The sequence below is a fragment of the Heteronotia binoei genome, chromosome 17 (assembly GCF_032191835.1).
Source record: "Heteronotia binoei isolate CCM8104 ecotype False Entrance Well chromosome 17, APGP_CSIRO_Hbin_v1, whole genome shotgun sequence".
NCBI classification, from domain to species: domain Eukaryota; kingdom Metazoa; phylum Chordata; class Lepidosauria; order Squamata; family Gekkonidae; genus Heteronotia; species Heteronotia binoei.
Window position 1 is genome coordinate 56041810 of NC_083239.1, and position 18648 is coordinate 56060457.

The 18648-nt window shown below is 48.9% G+C and overlaps 1 protein-coding gene across 1 annotated transcript in view; it reads left to right on the plus strand.

The window, feature by feature from the left end:
* LOC132586353 (cytochrome P450 2G1-like) overlaps positions 1-18648 on the plus strand; it is a 520878-nt gene that overhangs the window by 56650 nt on the left and 445580 nt on the right. The gene's annotated exons all lie outside the window — the stretch shown is intronic.

The window sequence follows — 18648 nt, forward strand, 5'->3', positions numbered from 1 at the left end:
TGCTGGCCTAGGGTAACTGTCTTTGACATTCCAGATTTCAGTTTAGAAAGGGGAGGGCATGATAGAGGTTTATAAAATTGTGCATGGGATGGAAAGAGTGGCTAAAGATACTGGAACTTGGGGGGGATCCAATGGGGCAGCAGATTTAGGCCAGACAAAAGGAAATACTACTTTCCACAGAGTGCTTAAAACATGGCATTTGCAGACAGAGGATGTAGTGATGGCCACAGGAAGGCACAGCTTAAAAAGGGGATTAGATAGGTTCATGAAGGAGAAGTGTATCAATGGCCATTAGCCATGGTGACCAAGTGGAAGCTCCACATTCAGAGGCACTAAACGTCTGAATCCCAGAACCAGGAAGAAACATCAGGGGATATTTGTCGGCCCTTCGGAGGAAATGGTTGGCCACAGTGTGAGACAGGATTCTGGACTAGATGGACCTTCCCTGGTCTGACCCAGCAGGGCTCTTCTGATGTTCTTCTCAGGGGAAGGCCTCAGCCTCTCTGCCCTGTTGTTGCTCACCCAGAGGAACTGATTTGCCTCTGTGTGAGACAGGATTCTGGACTAGATGGACCTTCCCTGGTCTGACCCAGCAGGGCTCTTCTGATGTTCTTCTCAGTGGAAGGCCTCAGCCTCTCTGCCCTGTTGTTGGCCCTCCAGAGGAACTGGCTGGCCACTGTGTGAGGCAGGAGGCTGGACTAGATGGACTCTCCCTGGTCTGATCCAGAAGGGCTCTTCTGATGTTCTTCTCAGGGGAAGGCCTTGGCCTCTCTGCCCTGTTGCTGGCCCTCCAGAGGAACTGGTTGGCCACTGTGTGAGACTGGAGGCTGGACTAGATGGACTCTCCCTGGTCTGACCCAGCAGGGCTCTTCTGATGTTCTTCTCAGTGGAAGGCCTCAGCCTCTCTGCCCTGTTGTTGGCCCTCCAGAGGAACTGGCTGGCCACTGTGTGAGACAGGAAGCTGGACTAGATGGACCCTCCCTGGTCTGATCCAGCAGGGCTCTTCTGAGGTTCTTCTCAGGGGAAGGCCTCAGCCTCTCTGCCCTGTTGTTGGCCCTCCAGAGGAACTGGCTGGCCTCTGTGTGAGACAGGAGGCTGGACTAGATGGACCCTCCCTGGTCTGACCCAGCAGGGCTCTTCTGATGCTCTTCTCAGGGGAAGGCCTCAGCCCCTCTGCCCTGCTGTTGGTCCTCCAGAGGAACTGGGTGGCCTTTGTGTGAGACAAGAGGATGGACTAGAGGGACCCTCACTGGTCTGATCTATCTGGGCTCCTCCAATGTCCTTACTATAGGAAGGCTTGGACCTCTATGCCCAGTTGTTGGCCCTTCAGAGGAACTGGTTGGCCACTGGGTGAAACTTGCAGGATGCTGGGCTACATAGACCCTCCCTGGTCTGATCCAGCTGGGGTCTCCTGATGTTCTCAAGATTCATCTCCTCCAAGCAAATGGGGATGCTGGAAAAGTCTCTTCTTTTTCGGAAGGGGTATGGTGTATGGCAAAGGCTGCATGTAGCCTGCAAGGGAAGTTTTAAAACTGTGAGGAGATTCTCTCTTACACACACAAAGACCTGGAAATGCTCCCTCTAAGTTGTGGAGTCTTGTGAGCAAAAATTCTGCTTCATGAGCTACTGGCATTAAAGTTGTGATTGAGCGATTTGGCTACTGCATAAACAAGTTTGTTCTGGTACCATTTTTCCAGAGTTAAGACAAAAATGTGTGAGCTGGAGGCTAAAGGACTGTGAGGTAGCTCACACTGGCTCAGCTTAAAGGGAACATTGTGCCCAGGTGATATTCCACCCTTCTCTTGTGAGCACTGATATCCTGTACTGTAGGGTTGCCAAGTTCAATTCAAGAAATATCTGGGGACTTTGGGGGTGGAGCCAGGAGACATTGGGGGCGGAGCCAGGAACAAGCATAATTGAACAATTGAAGCATAACAAGCATAATTGAACTCCAAGGGAGTTCTGACCATCACATTTAAAGGGACTGCACACCTTTTTAAATGTCTTCCTTCCATAGGAAATGATGAAGCATAGGGGCACCTTCTTTGGGGGCTCATAGAACTGGACCCCCTGGTCCAATCGTTTTGAAACATGGGGGGTACTTTGGAGAGAGGCACTAGATACTATACTGAAAATTTGGTGCTTCTACCTCAAGACACAGATCCCCCAGAGCCCCTGAAACCTCCAGATCAATTCCCCATTATACCCTATGAGAATCGATCTCCACATAGGGAACAAGGCTCCGCAGATGTTTCCCTCCCCCCCCCCCACCCTGTTTCTGGCGACTCTGAAGAGGGATTGGCATCTCTGTTCACGAGTTGCTGCCAACTTCTTCAAAGTAACACAGACACCCCATCCCAAGAGGAAGCCTTTCAATGGGAGACTGAAGCCTCTGGAGGTGGAAAGGAACATGGTCCTCTGGGGGCAGAGCTTCCCCCCACCAGCCAGCTGACTGGGGGCGGGAAGGAGCCTGGGAAAGCGGAAGAACCCCTGCTGGGACCTGGGGATTGGCAAGCCTATGACACAGCTGTTGGTCTGGACCAAGAACCCCCAACCTTTTTGAGCCTGAGGACACCTTTGGAATTCTGACCTGGTGTGATGAGCGCAGACTCAAAATGTCTGACACAAAATGTCTGCTGTAGGGGGTGGAGCCAGCCACATAACGGCTGCCACAGCTTCCATTCCATCCCACAGTGAAGATCCTTGAGCTGGGGCAACGGCTGCTGCCAAAGCAATGTTTTTAAAAATCTGCAAAGCCAATCACATCTCCATTGGCCAATGAGAATCCTTGATGGGCGAAAGCCCCACCTGCCTACTTTCTAAAAACACTTGGTGGGCACCAGGAAAGGTGTGGTGGGCTTCATGGCACCCACAGGCACCATGTTGGACTTCCTTGGTCTAGACCGGGGGTGTCGAACCCATTTGTTATCTGACCTAAATGAGACCTCGTTGTGCTGGGCCATGTGTGTACCTATTTAAGATTAGGTAGCAGAGATATAAACTTTTTAAAAGACACAGACAAACACAACCCTTAAAATAAAACATGCTTAAAACATTAACGCTTGTTGGTCTTAAAGGTGCTTTCTTTGTATCTCTCCCATGGGATCCAGGGAACTGAGCAAAGGAACTCAACTTCCTTCCCCAGGGGACCAGGAGGGGGAGGAGCCTCAGCCAATGAAGAAAACTGAGGTTTTGCTCCGTAGCTCCTGTGCGATTGAGCAAGCCTTGCAAAGCAAGCTGAGGTGTAGAAGGAAGCGAGAGGGAGAAGGAAGCAGACAAGAGCTAGTCACTTGGGGGCCTAATAGGAGCCCTCTGGGGGCCTCATTCAGCCCCCGGGCCGCACGTTTGACACACCTGCTCTAAACCCTTCCCCTGGGCTGAGCTCTCTAAATCCTGTTGGTGGTAACCCCAGTCATCTATTTGAGAGGAGCTTTTGCTAGTAAAAGGGAATCATTTTACCAGAGAGCTCAGTCGGCTCTGTTGCTGAAACAACTTCCCAACCAGCAGTGCCATCGCTAGTTTTGCAACTGAGCTCCGGAGAAGACGCAGGCTTTTAACCTGCCATTCAGCCTTCAAGCATGAACTCTGGATCCTGTTTGCAGCCACCCAGGGATAAAGAAAGCAGTGCAGGGCCTTTGAGCTTAAATATGAGCCTAACAAAGAAAAGACAGTGAGTCTGATCTTCCTGCACTCTTTCAACAGAGAAGGGAAGGGAAACTGGTTCTGTTCTGTCCCCAGCCAAGTAGTCTGCCTTTTCGGTTTTCTGGGTTTTTTTTAGAAAATAAGTGCTTTGTCATTGCCCTAGTTTATAACGGTGGGATCATAAAAGTTCAGCCCGTGTTTACTCTCTGCATTTGGTGGAGAGTTGGTGGCTGAGTCCTTGAGAAAGGGCAACGGACCGTGGAGAGAGAGAGAGAGAGCAAACACCCGGCCTCTTCACACTCGGCTGCCAGCAAAAGACAGAGAAGGGAGCAGAAGCAGCCCTCCTTGGGTCCAAAGAAAGCAGGAGAGCCTCTGTCTCCAGAGGAGACAGACTCCACAGCAGAGAAGGCAGGCTCCATCCAAAGGGGCAGTAGCAGAAGATGTCCAAGGAGTGGAACTGGTGTCAGTTCTTTCCCAGTGGAGAGGGGAAAGGAAGACCAGTGCTTCCTGTCTAGCTAGGAGACATTCCAGACCTTGGGACATTTGAGTTCGGAGAGGGATGGTGGCTCAGTGGTAGAGCATCTGCTTGGTAAGCAGAAGGTCCCAGGTTCAATCCCCAGCATCTCCAACTAAAAAGGGTCCAGGCAAATAGGTGTGAAAAACCTCCGCTTGAGTCCCTGGAGAGCCATGAATGGGGCTGTGACTCAGGGGTAGAGCATCTGCTTGGTAAGCAGAAGGTCCCAGGTTCAATCCCCGGCATCTCCAACTCAAAAGAGTCCAGGCAAATTGGTGCGAAAAACCTCAGCTTGAGACCCTGGAGAGCCGCTGCCGGTCTGAGGAGACAATACTGCCTTTGATGGACCCAGGGTCTGATTCAGTAGAAGGCAACTTCATATGTTCAGGGAGGGATGGTGGCTCACTGGTAGAGCATCTGCTTGGCAAGCAGAAGGTCCTAGGATCAATCCCCGGCATCTCCAACTCAAAAGGGTCCAGGCAAGTAGGTGTGAAAAACCTCAGCTGGAGACCCTGGAGAGCTGCTGCCAGTCTGAGCAGGCAATACTGACTTTGATGGAACGAGGGGGGTCTGATTCAGTAGAAGGCAGCTTCATATGTTCAAAATCCAGAACTGGAATGCTTTAGAAGTGTTGGAGTTTTTTTTAATTTGGACAGAGATCAAATACTGTTTATTATTTGAAATATTTATATCTTGTACCTCAATGAAGCATTTTTACACAGAACCAGCAAAACCAACACCTTAAAATCTACCGGATTCGCTTCAAGGTGCTGGTCATTACCTTTAAAGCCCTCTGTGGCCTGGGTCCTGCATACCTTAGGGACTTCCTTTCCCTGCACATGCCCCAGCGAGCACTTCGGTCCAGGTCTCAAAACCTGTTGACAGTCTCCAGAATCAGAGAAGCGAGGCTCAAAACAAGAGCCAGGGCCTTTTCCGTTGCTGTCCCTAGCTGGTTGAATGAGTTGCCGGAGGAGGTTAGGGCCCTGCAAGAGCTCTTACAGTTCCGCAGGGCCTGCAAAACGGCACTCTTCCGCCAGGCATTTACATGAATGGTAACATCTGCAGCCATGGGACTGGCCCATAAGAACCCCACCAATGGCCTACTTCACTACGCTATGGGGATCCTGATGTCAAGCACAAGTAGTTCAATGATAGAGTCCTTTGTTTTCAATCAAAGTTACTTCTTTATTTAAACTCCAAGTTGCAGATAGGACACTGTCTTTGAGAAGACTGAAGAAATAAGGTCACAGCATACTATATAGATACAAACAGACACGTTTGGAATTCTGAGTTCAAAGGGCAAAGCAGTAATTTTTCTCTACCTAGCAATAGCCTTCTAATGCCAACCCATGACCAAGATAAGACTTTTAGAGGCCTGAGATATTAAGGGGGAGTGTAGGTACTAAAACAAAGCCAGACAATTCCATTAGATAAACATCCTCTGCCGGATGGCTACAGAGATATGAGAAAGAGGGGGGTTAGGAATGGCTGGTACCCAGAGTTCTCACTTGACAGTACTTCAGCCGTTATATCTTTATGAAACCATAGTGCTTGACATACTGCCCCCGCTTAGGCCCTCCCCCGGGGTTTTTTGGGAAACTTAGCATAAAATTGCTTGATCAGGGTTGGGGCCTCGACATTGTAAGGAGAAACTGATTCATCATGTGATTTCAGGAAATGTTTCCAGCGGATTAGAAATTGTAGCACCCTCCGTTTTATTTTAGCATCAAGGATCTCTTCCACCTCATGATTGTCCTGGTTCCCTACTGGATCAGATCTGGGGCTGGTTGTCGGGGGTGCCAGCGCGTTGACCCAGGGTCTTTCTTGAGTAAACTGCAATGGAAAATAGGATTAACCTTACTAAACATTTTAGATAATTCCAGCTCTACAGCGTTGTCAATGACGTCACATTGAACCACGAAACCCTTTTGTCATCCGGGTGAATTAATATTGGTTCTCTAGTACACAGTCTTTTCAGGCTGTTGAAAGCATCTTGGCATTTACTCATCCACGTGAGTTTTGCTCCGGGATGTTTTGCCTCTGGGCCCCTCCCCTTTGTTTTCTGGAGGTCAGTGAGGGATAGCATGATATTGGGGAACCCCTGAATAAAACCCCTATAAAAGTTCGCAAATCTGATGAAGGACCCCTGAATAAAACCCCTATAAAAGTTTGCAAATCTGATGAAGGATTGTAGCTTCTTTATGAGTTTTGGGGGGCTCCCAATCCAGCACAGCCTGTATTTTCACTGGGTCCATTGCTAAATCTTTCCCGAGACTTTGTATCCCAGGTAGTCGAGTTCCGTTTGATGGAACTCACATTTTGACAGTTTGGCAAACAGTTTGTGCTCATATAGTGTCTCTAGAACCTCTCATACTAGTCTGATGTGAGAGGGGAGGTCCTCAGAATAAATTAGGATGTCATCCAGATACACCACCACCCCTTGGTTCAGGAATTTCCTCAATACTTCGTTGATGAAGTTCATAAACACCCCCGGGGCTCCTTGTAATCCAAAAGGCATCACCAAGTATTCGAATTGGCCTATAGGAGTATTGAACGCCGTTTTCCACTCGTCCCCCTCCTTTATGCGGACCCTAAAATAGGCGTCCCTCAAATCCAGCTTAATAAATATTTTCCCCTTTGCCACAGTGTTCAAAAGATCTTTTATGAGGGGGATGGGGTAGGCGTTCGATGATGAGATAGCGTTAATCCCGCGAAAGTCTATGCAGAGTCAGAGCCCCCCATCTTTTTTCTTATGAAATAATACGGGGGCTGCATGTGGGGCCGTGGCCGGGGGGATAGATTCTTATCCAAAAATTTCCTAAGCTCTACTTTCTCTGCCCAGCCCATGGAGTAGATTTTGGCCTTAGACAGTTCCTGGCCCAAGATCAGTTCTATCGCACAGTCAGTGTCTCTGTGTGTGTGTGTGTGTGTGTGTGTGTGTGTGTGAGGGGCATTCATTAGCCTCCTCCTTGTTGAATACTGCTTTTAGATCTTGGTACTCTTTGGGGATCGATCTCACTTCCTCTATGGTGAGGCATAGTTTTTCATTAATCGGTGGGGGTTCGGGTCCCCATGCCTTTCGCCACTTGTGATCATCACACATGGGGTCTCTAAAGTCAATGATTTGATTCCCCCATCGAATGTCTGGTTCGTGCTTGGCTAACCAACCTGCTCCTAATACAATATCAAAGGAGGAGGAAGGGGCGATCACAAAAAAATTGGTATTCCAGTGATTTGCTATCCCTACCTGCACTCCTTGCATCTGGTGGGTGCACGGCTCCCCTTTCATGATAGTCCCATCCATCTGTTCAAATTGGATGGGGTGTTGCAATGGGCTGCTCTGAAGGCCTAGAGCCCCCACCACCATGTACACCCAGAATCTAGTAATGCTCAGGCATTTGAGTCATCTGGTGCCAAACTAAAGAGCACTGGATCGTGACTGATAGCCACAGTCGAACGCTGTAAGTCTGTCTGTTGAGCACGTCTGATGGGAAATTCAAGGCATCCCTAGCAGCAACCAGCACTTTGAATTGTGCCCTGCAGGGCAGAGGCAGAGGGAGATGGAGAAGAAACCTCTGACCGCTTGCGAGACACAGTCTCTGTCGTTTATGGCCGGCAAGGATCGACTCTGCCATGCTTCGAACGCATTGCAACATCTGGATGCTCTTCAGAGAATTTCGAAATGCAAAAACATTTCGTGTTTCAGTGCTTGATGCACTTTATGTCTCTTATCACAATAATTATTACAACAGTTCTCTGAGGTAGGCTGGTATTATCCCCAGAGCAGTTTCAGCCAACCTTGGTGGTGTCAATATTTTAGGGAGAAGAAGAAGAAGATGATATTGGATTTATATCCCGCCCTCCACTCCAAAGAGTCTCAGAGCGGCTCACAATCTCCTTTACCTTCCTCCCCCACAACAGACACCCTGTGAGGTAGATGAAGATATTGGATTTATATCCCGCCCTCCACTCCGAAGAGTCTCAGAGCGGCTCACAATCTCCTTTACCTTCCTCCCCCACAACAGACACCCTGTGAGGTAGATGAAGATATTGGATTTATATCCCGCCCTCCACTCCGAAGAGTCTCAGAGCGGCTCACAATCTCCTTTACCTTCCTCCCCCACAACAGACACCCTGTGAGGTAGATGAAGATATTGGATTTATATCCCGCCCTCCACTCCGAAGAGTCTCACAGCGGCTCACAATCTCCTTTCCCTTCCTCTCCCACAACAGACACCCTGTGAGGTAGATGAAGATATTGGATTTATATCCCACCCTCCACTCCAAAGAGTCTCAGAGCGGCTCACAATCTCCTTTACCTTCCTCCCCCACAACAGACACCCTGTGAGGTGGGTGGGGCTGAGAGGGCTCTCCCAGAAGCTGCCCTTTCAAGGACAACCTCTGCCAGAGCTATGGCTGACCCACGGCCATTCCAGCAGAAGAGGAAAGCTGTGAGATTCTGCCGCTTCCAGCTGGCTGACGGGCACAGTTCAGATTTTGTTGTATTTTGCATTTCACTGTTGATTAATCCATTGGAGGTTTACACCATCTGGCTTCAAATCAAGTCAACCAATGCAGCCCTCTGCATCAACCCAAGGCTACCAGATACTGAATGCCGCGACGTGCTCTTCAGTGTTAAATAGAATGGCAGGGTTGCCGATCCACAGGTGGGGGCAAGGGATCCCCCCTCCCGCTTCAGAAAGCGTGTGTGTGTGTGCCTGCTGGGCACTCCATTATTCCCTATGGAGACTGATTCCCATAGGCTATAATGGAGAATTGCTCCATGGGTATCTGGGGCTCTGGGGGGGGGGTTGTTTTTTGAGGTAGAGGCACCAAATTTTCAGCATAGCATCCAGTGCCTCTCCCCAAAACGCCCTCTAAGATTCAAAAGGATTGGACTAGAGGGTCCAATTCTATGAGCCCCCAAAGAAGGTGTCCCTGTCCTTCATTATTTCCAATGGAGGGAAGACATTTAAAAGGTGTGCGGTCCCTTGAAATGTGATGGCCAGAACACTCTTTGGAGTTCAATTGTGCTTGTCATAACCTTGCTCCTGGCTCCATCCCCCAAAGTCTCCTGGCTCCACCTTCGAAGTCCCCAGATATTTCTTGAATTAGATTTGGCAACCCTGAACGGTGTATATTCCAGAGGTCAAACGCAGTAGGTCATTGTAAAGGAACGTGAAGTAGGGTTGCCAATCCCCAGGTGGGGGCAGGGGATCTCCTGGTTTGGAGACCCTCCCCCGCTTCAGGGTCGTCAGAAAGTGGGGGGAGGGGAGGGAAATGTCTGCTGGGAACTCTATTATTCCCTATGGAGATTTATCCCATAGAAAATCATGGAGGATTGATCCGTGGGTATCTGGGGCAGAGGCACCACATTTTCAGTATAGCATCTAGTGGCTCTCCCCAAAAGACCCCCCAAGTCTCAAAAAGTTTGGACCAGGGGGTCCAATTCTATGAGCCCCCCAAAAAGGTGCCCCTATCGTTCATTATTTCCTGTGGAAGGAAGGCATTGAAAAGGTGTGTCGTCCCTTTAAATGTGATGGCCAGAACTCCCTTTGGAGTTCAATGATGCTTGTCACAGCCTTGATCTTGGCTCCACCCCTAATGTCTCCTGGCTCCACCCCCAAAGTCCCCAGATATTTCTTGAATTGGACTTGGCAACCCTAACATGGAGTCATCATGCAGGCCTCCTGCTTATTCATCAGTCCCTTGAAACATCCCCTCCTCCCGAGTTTCGCTTGGCCGTAATATTTGTGGGTAGGAAGGAAGAGGGAGCTGAGAGGGAGCAGATCCTTGTGTTGCGCTCCCACTCAAGCAGGGATCAGGGCCCTGCTGTGTGCCATCCCGGCAGCTCTCTCCCTCCCATCTGGCAGCAGGTCAGGTCAGTTCAGATTTCTTCTTGCCACTGATTAACTTCTGATGGGGTCATGCCATGCGGTTGCTGGCAAGCAGTGGAAGAAAGGTGAGCCTCCCGTGTAAGAAGCAAGCAGAAGGTGAGGTGGAAGGCCGAGCCCTGGCAGGGTGGGTGGGGAGAGTCTAAAAAACTGGCTTAGTTCGCATGCAAAGGCCAGAGCAGCTGGGTTTGTGTGGAGGAGCCATGCAAACAAGGAGACCTGTGGTGGGGTCAGCGATCAGGATAGGGTTGCCAATCCCCAGGTGGGGGCAGGGCATCCCCCCGTTTGGAGGCCCTCCCCCCGCTTCAGGGTCGTCAGAAAGCGGGGGGAGGGGAGGGAAATGTCTGCTGGGAACTCTATTATTCCCTATGGAGATTTATTCCCATAGAAAATCATGGAGAATTGATCCACTGGTATCTGGGGCTCTGGGGGGGGGCTGTTTTTTGGGATAGAGGCACCAAATTTTCAGTATAGCATCTAGTGCCTCTCCCCAAAATACCCCCCCCCCAAGTTTCAAAAAGATTGGACCAGGGGATCCAATTCTGTGAGCCCCAAAAGAAAGTGCCCCTATCCTTAATTATTTCCTATGGAAGGAAGGCATTGAAAAGGTGTGCCGTCCCTTTAAAAATGATGGCCCGAACTCCCTTTGGAGTTCAATTATGCTTGTCACAGCCTTGATCTTGGCTCCACCTCTAATGTCTCCTGGCTCCACCCCCAAAGTCTCCTGGCTCCACCCCCAAAGTCCCCAGATATTTCTTGAATTGGACTTGGCAACCCTAGATCAGGAGTTGGAGCTCAGTCTTGCAAGACTCGGCTTGTTTTTGCTGCCGCAGCGGACCAACCCTGTCCTACAGCTCCTCTGGAAGCTCAGGCATTGTTTTCAGCTCTCTTGTTTGCTTTCAGGTTTCTGCACTCCCAGCCCTAGTGCCCTGTTCAGTGAACGCCCCATTCTCTTGATCATAACTGACTTGCACACTGCCATGGGCCTTGAGTCCCAGCAAGCCAGGCAGACTGTAAACAACACAACACCACAACAAAATGTCAAGACAGTGTGCGACTGCAATAAAAAAGGGCCAGTGCTATGCTGGGGATTATTAGGAAGGGAACTGAAAACAAATCAGCGAGTAACATAACGCCCCTGTATAAATTGACTGTGCAGCCTCATTTGGAGTACTATGTGCAATTCTGGTCACCACACCTCAAAGAGGATATTATGGCACTGAGAAAAGTGCAGAGAAGGGCAACTAGAATGATTATCATATCATAATGCTCCTGTATAAATCGATGGTGCGGTCTCATTTGGAATCCTGTGTGCAGTTCTGGTCGCCACACCTCAAAAAGGATATTATAGCACTGGAAAAAGTGCAGAAAAGGGCAACTAGAATGATTAAAGGTTTGGAACTCTTTCCCTATGAAGAAAGGTTAAAACGCTTGGGGCTGTTTAGCTTGGAGAAAAGTCGACTGCGGGGTGACATGATAGAGGTTTACAAGATTATGCATGGGATGGAGAAAATAGAGAAAGAGGTACTTTTCTCCCTTTCTCACAATACAAGAACTCGTGGGCATTCAATGAAATTGCTGAGCAGTTGGGTTAGAACGGATAAAAGGAGGTACTTCTTCACCCAAAAGGTGATTAACATGTGGAATTCACTGCTACAGGAGGTGGTGGCGGCTACAAGCATAGCCAGCTTCAAGAGGGGGTTAGATAAAAATATGGAGCAGAGGTTCATCAGTGGCTATTAGCCACAGTGTGTGTGTGTGTGTGTGTGTGTGTGTGTGTGTGTGTGTTGTATATATATATAAATTTGGCCCCTGTGTGACCCAGAGTGTTGGACTGGATGGGCCAATGGCCTGATCCAATATGGTTTCTCTTATGTTCTTATGTCTGGGGCAGTGATGCTCTGTATTCTTGGTGCTGGGGGGGGGGCACAGTGGGAGGACTTCTAGGGTCCTGGCCCAACTGATAGACCTCCTGATGGCATCTGGGTTTTTGGCCACTGTATGACACAGAGTGTTGGACTAGATGTTCTTTTGTGACACAGAGTGTTGGACTGGATGGGCCACTGACCTTATCCAACATGGTTCTCTTATGTTCTTCTGTGACACAGAGCGTTGGACTGGATGGGCCATTGGCCTGATCCAACATGGCTTCTCTTATGTTCTTCTGTGACACAGAGTGTTGGACTGGATGGGCCATTGGCCTGATCCAACATGGCTTCTCTTATGTTCTTCTGTGACACAGAGTGTTGGACTGGAGGGGTCAGTGGCCTGATCCAACAGGGCTTCTCTTATGTTCTTCTGTGACACAGAGTGTTGGACTCGATGGGCCATTGGCCTGATCCAACATGGCTTCTCTTATGTTCTTCTGTGACACAGAGTGTTGGACTGGATGGGCCATTGGCCTGATCCAACATGGCTTCTCTTATGTTCTTCTGTGACACAGAGTGTTGGACTGGAGGGGTCACTGGCCTGATCCAACAGGGCTTCTCTTATGTTCTTCTGTGACACAGAGTGTTGGACTGGATGGGCCATTGGCCTGATCCAACATGGCTTCTCTTATGTTCTTCTGTGACACAGAGTGTTGGACTGGAGGGGTCAGTGGCCTGATCCAACAGGGCTTCTCTTATGTTCTTCTGTGACACAGAGTGTTGGACTGGAGGGGTCACTGGCCTGATCCAACAGGGCTTCTCTTATGTTCTTCTGTGACACAGAGTGTTGGACTGGATGGGCCATTGGCCTGATCCAACATGGCTTCTCTTATGTTCTTCTGTGACACAGAGTGTTGGACTGGAGGGGTCAGTGGCCTGATCCAACAGGGCTTCTCTTATGTTCTTCTGTGACACAGAGTGTTGGACTGGATGGGCCATTGGCCTGATCCAACATGGCTTCTCTTATGTTCTTCTGTGACACAGAGTGTTGGACTGGATGGGCCACTGGCCTGATCCAACAGGGCTTCTCTTATGTTCTTCTGTGACACAGAGTGTTGGACTGGAGGGGTCAGTGGCCTGATCCAACAGGGCTACTCTTATGTTCTTCTGTGACACAGAGTGTTGGACTGGATGGGCCATTGGCCTGATCCAACATGGCTTCTCTTATGTTCTTCTGTGACACAGAGTGTTGGACTGGAGGGGTCACTGGCCTGATCCAACAGGGCTTCTCTTATGTTCTTCTGTGACACAGAGTGTTGGACTGGATGGGCCATTGGCCTGATCCAACATGGCTTCTCTATGTTCTTAACAACAAAAATGTCATGATAGAGTTGCAGCTCTGTTGCATTGGGATCTTTGCAAGAAGTCTGACCTACCACCAGTCAGAAATTCATGGGAGCACAAACCAGACAAGATCAAGGGAAATGAGGAAACGAAGCTTCTGGGGGACTTCCAACTGCAAACACATAAACACCTGGGGCATATTAGTCAAGAGTCCAGCACTACCTTTAAGATTAACACATTTTATTGTAGCAGAAGCTTTCGTCAGATGCATAGAGGGCCTGTAGAAACTGGCCAGAGAAATGGAGGTGGTAAGCAGAAGGGGGAGTGGATGCAGGAACTGAGTGCCATGTAGATGCAAAGCAGTTGCAAAAGTCTTGAAAAAGGTAGAATGTGCAATCCAGGCTGGGTGTGACGCCTTCCTTCTACTGATGTATCTGAATGGACTACCTGCAAGGGAAAGGAAGTTACTTCTGGTGAGATAACCATCCAAACTCTCTATTCAGTCCAAATCTAACTGAGGCATAGCACCCCTGATGGAATGAGAACTAGGGTTTGGATCACTTACATTGCAATTCCAAAAGACAGCAGAATAGAAATGAAAGAACAGGAGAAGACCTCCAAATACTAAGACCTATGAATAGAGTTAGAGCACCTCTGAGAGAAGAAGGCGACCATTGTGCCAATTGTCTTTGGGTTCCTTGGAACAATGCCTCAAGCCTCAAGAAACACCTGGAGATTGAGCAAATCACACCAGCGCTGCTCCAGAAGGCAATGTTGGTTGCAACAAAGAGAGCACGCCTGCAATTCCCAAGAACTTGAATAGATCTCAAATTGCAAAACACCAGTCAACCACAACAGCAATAAGCCAAGTGACAATTCCCCCAGCTTGATCGATCCCTAAGGGCGTTTTCACACCTGGTTCTTCATTATTTATGTGACAAAGGTGTGCATAAATGGGCCATAAAAGATATCCCTTGCCACCAAAGGAATTTCCCCATCCCCGCTGTGACAGTTCATTGGCAATGTTCTTTCTGGGGACCCAGTTTACAACTTGGCTTCAGATACCTCAAGTGCTGAGCCATCCAGTGGAAGGAAATAAGATGGCCACAAGAGTGCCCCAGAGCACCCCCTTGAAGCTGCAGTCGGTCATAGCAAGGGATCTGGGTGAGTAACCTGGAAGATGTCTTCCACAATGTATCCCAGAATCCTCAGCAGCAGCCGACATTGGGGAGGGATTTTGCTCTGCCCCGCCCACTTTGGTGGACCACTGCCCTTTAGATGGCGGGAGAAAGCACACCTGCCGAACTGACCGTCCTTTGGGGTCCAGTTCTGCCTCTTCAGAGTTGGGTGTGGGGTTGCCATCTCTGGGTTGGGGAATTCTTGGAGATTTTGGGGAGGTGGAGCCTGGGGAGGGTGTGGCTTGCTGAGAGGGACCTCCCAGGACATAATGCTGTAGGAGTCTACCCTCCAAAGCAGCTGTTTTCTCCAGGGGAACTGGTCTTGGTTGCCTGGGGGTCAGCTGCAATTGCAGGAGATCTCCAGTTGTCACCTGGAGGCTGGCAACCCCAGTTGGGTGGCCAGCCTGGCCCAAGGAGATTGCCCAGCTGGAAGCTGCAGAAAGGCAGATGCAGTGAAACTCAGCCCCAGCACAACCCTTACTAGCTTCGTTTCTGCTGGCTTCCAGGGCTATTTGTTGTGATGACCTGACCTCTGCTTTTTGGGGCTGTCCAGTTGATTCTTGTGGGATTTGTGCACTCTTTTAATGCTATTAATGCTGGACCATAAGGAAGGCCGAGTGCAGAAGAATAGATGTTTTTGAGCTGTGGTGCTGGAGAAGAATCTTGAGAGTCCCTTGGACTGTAAGAAGACCCAATCAGTCAGTCCTAAGGAAAACCCACTCCAACTGTTCCCTGGAAGGTCAGATGCTGAAGCTGAAGCTCAAATCCTTTGGCCACCCAATGAGAAGGGAGCCCTCCCTGGAGAAGACCCTGCTGCTGGGAAAGACAGAAGGCAAAAGAAGAAGGGGATGGCAAAAGAGGAGATGGCTGCTGGAGTGGAGGGGGAGTTGGGGGGCTGGGGTCCAGAGAAACTGAGTTTGGGTTCCCACTCTGCCTGGGTGACCTTGCTGGGCCATTTGCCTTTGCTCAGCCAAACTACCACAGAGGGTTTTAATTTTAATTTTTTAAAATTTATTAGCTATATGAAACCATACAAAAAAAGCAACACGGCAATATAATAAAATGCAGTGGCCTTAACAATGATAATAAATAAAGCGATGCAGATGAAAAGTTAATTATTAAAATTTAAAAGGAGTTACACGCCACTCTAATGGCAGAAAGTGAAGAGGACCTAAAGAACCTCTTGTTGAGGGTGAAAGAGGAGAGCGCAGAAGTAGGCTTGAAACTCAAGATCATGGCATCCGGCCCCATCACACCTTGGCAAATAGAAGGGGAAGACGTGGAAGTCGTGACAGACTTCACATTTCTGGGATCCAAGATCACTGCAGATGGTGACTGTAAACATGAAATTAAAAGACTTTGGCTCCTTGGGAGGACAGCTATGGAGAACCTGGGCAGTATAATAAAAAGTAGAGACATCACCCTGCCAACAAAAGTCTGTATAGTTAAAGCGATGGTATTCTCAGTAGTCATGTATGGCTGTGAGAGCTGGACCATAAGGAAGGCCGAACGCAGAAGAATAGATGCTTTTGAGATGTGGTGCTGGAGAAGACTCTTGAAAGTCCCTTGGACTGCAAGAAGATCCAATCAGTCATTCCTAAGGGAAATTAACCCAGACTGTTCCCTGGAAGGTCAGATGCTGAAGCTGAAGCTCAAATCCTTTGGCCACCCAATGAGAAGGGAGCACTCCCTGGAGAAGAACCTGATGCTGGGAAAGACAGAAGGCAAAAGAAGAAGAAGATGGCAAAAGATGAGATGGCTGGACAGCGTTACTGATGCAACAAATACGAATTTGAGCAGACTTCGGAGGATGGTGGAAGACAGGAGGGCCTGGCGTGACTTGGGCCAGGGGGTCGCAAAGAGTCGGACTCGACTGTGCGACTGAACAACAACAAAACACAAAGACTATATATAAAAATTTGAATTTAAAAAAAAAACGCAGAGGGTTGTTGTGAGGATAAAATGGATAAAACCCTGGCCCTCCTGGGAGGGGGACTAAGAAGTACTAGGACATAGACAGAGCATCCAGATTTGTGAAGCCATTTCCCAGAAAAGTTACTCGAGCCGCCAAGAGTCTCTTGGCTAAGGAAACAAGGGCGGCTCTCCCACCAGTGACCCAAAGCTCAACCCCTGTGGTCAAACGTCGGTCAGACATCAGGAGAAAACCTGAAGGGAACAGTGTTTATCCCAGCCGGCCAGAACGGTGTGGGTTTTGGCTTGCTTGGGGGCCCAGTTCCCCTGCAAATGCTCCAGGCAAGGATCCCACACTTGTGGGGCTTCTTGACTTTCTCTCTCGGCTCAGTACAGTGGCTCACCTTCCCCACCCCATCCCTCGGATTCCATGCAGGCTGCCGTAAAAAACCAGAAATGTCCTAGAAAACTCTTTTTAGAAACATCACAATTTCATTTTATCACATTTGGTGTGAAGCAAAGGCCTGAATCCAGCAACAATGGATCAGCCATAGCTCTTGCAGGAGTTGTCCTTGAAAGGGCAGCTGCTGTGAGAGCCCTCTCCAGCCCCACTCACCTCACAGGGTGTCTGTTGTGGGGGAGGAAGGGAAAGGAGATTGTGAGCCGCTGTGAGACTCTTCGGAGTGGAGGGCAAGATATAAATCCATATCTTCATCTACCTCACAGGGTGTCTGTTGTGGGGGAGGAAGGGAAAGGAGATTGTGAGCCACTGTGAGACTCTTCGGAGTGGAGGGCGGGATATAAATCCATATCTTCATCTACCTCACAGGGTGTCTGTTGTGGGGGAGGAAGGGAAAGGAGATTGTGAGCCGCTCTGAGACTCTTTGGAGTGGAGGGCGGGATATAAATCCAATATCTTCATCTACCTCACAGGGTGTCTGTTGTGGGGGAGGAAGGGAAAGGAGATTGTGAGCCGCTCTGAGACTCTTCGGAGTGGAGGGCGGGATATAAATCCAATATCTTCATCTACCTCACAGGGTGTCTGTTGTGGGGGAGGAAGGGAAAGGAGATTGTGAGCCACTGTGAGACTCTTCGGAGTGGAGGGCGGGATATAAATCCATATCTTCATCTACCTCACAGGGTGTCTGTTGTGGGGGAGGAAGGGAAAGGAGATTGTGAGCCGCTCTGAGACTCTTTGGAGTGGAGGGCGGGATATAAATCCAATATCTTCTTCTTCTTCAACAGAGAGCTGCTAGAAAAACGGCCAGCTCCCAGTGGCTTCCCCAGTCCCTATGATATCCCTCTACAGTTTCAGAGCTCAGTGTGTGAGATTTTTTTTTAAAATCTTTTGTATTTCATAGAATCCTAGAGTTGGAAGGGACCTCCAGGGTCATCTAGTCCAACCCCCTACACAATGCAGGAAACTCACAAATACCTCCCCCTAAATTCACAGGATCCTCATTGCTGTCAGATGGCCGTCTAGCCTCTGTTGAAAAACCTCCAAGGAAGGAGAGCCCACCACCTCCCAAGGAGGAAGCCTGTTCCACTGAGGAACCGCTCTAACTTAAGAACATAAGAGAAGCCATGTTGGATCAGGCCAATGGCCCATCCAGTCCAACACTCTGTGTCACACAGTGGCTAATATATGTGTGCGTGTGTACATATACAAACACACACACATATACATACATACACACACACACACACACACACACACACATATATATATATATATAAACTATAGCTAATAGCCACTGATGGACCTCTGCTCCATATTTTTATCCAATCCCCTCTTAAAGCTGGCTATGCTTGCAGCCTCGACCACCTCCTGGGGCAGTGCAACAACAACAGCAAGCCTTTATTGACATAAAACAGATTTAGCAATAAAATAGCAATATAAATAATATAAAATCCTAGATTATAGAGTACATAGGGAGCTAATATACATAAAATAAGTAAAATATATATGAGTCGAGTTTAGCCAAATTAAATAATCAAAACAAATAAAATGTGGTCATTCCAGAACCATTCTCTGTCGTATTTCCATGGCCTGTTGAAGAAATCAGCCACCATTAAAGTTACCTCAGAGCAAGTGTCATTTAAAAGGCCCTTAACCTCAATCTAGATGATACCTTAGGAATCTATGGCAGTGAATTCCACATGATAAGGACATAACGGTCAGGAAGTTCTTCCTAATGTTGAGTCGGAAACTCTTTTGATTTTATTTCAGCCCACTGGTTCTGGTCTGACCTTCTGGGGCCACAGAAAACAATTCCACACCATCCTCTATAGCAGGG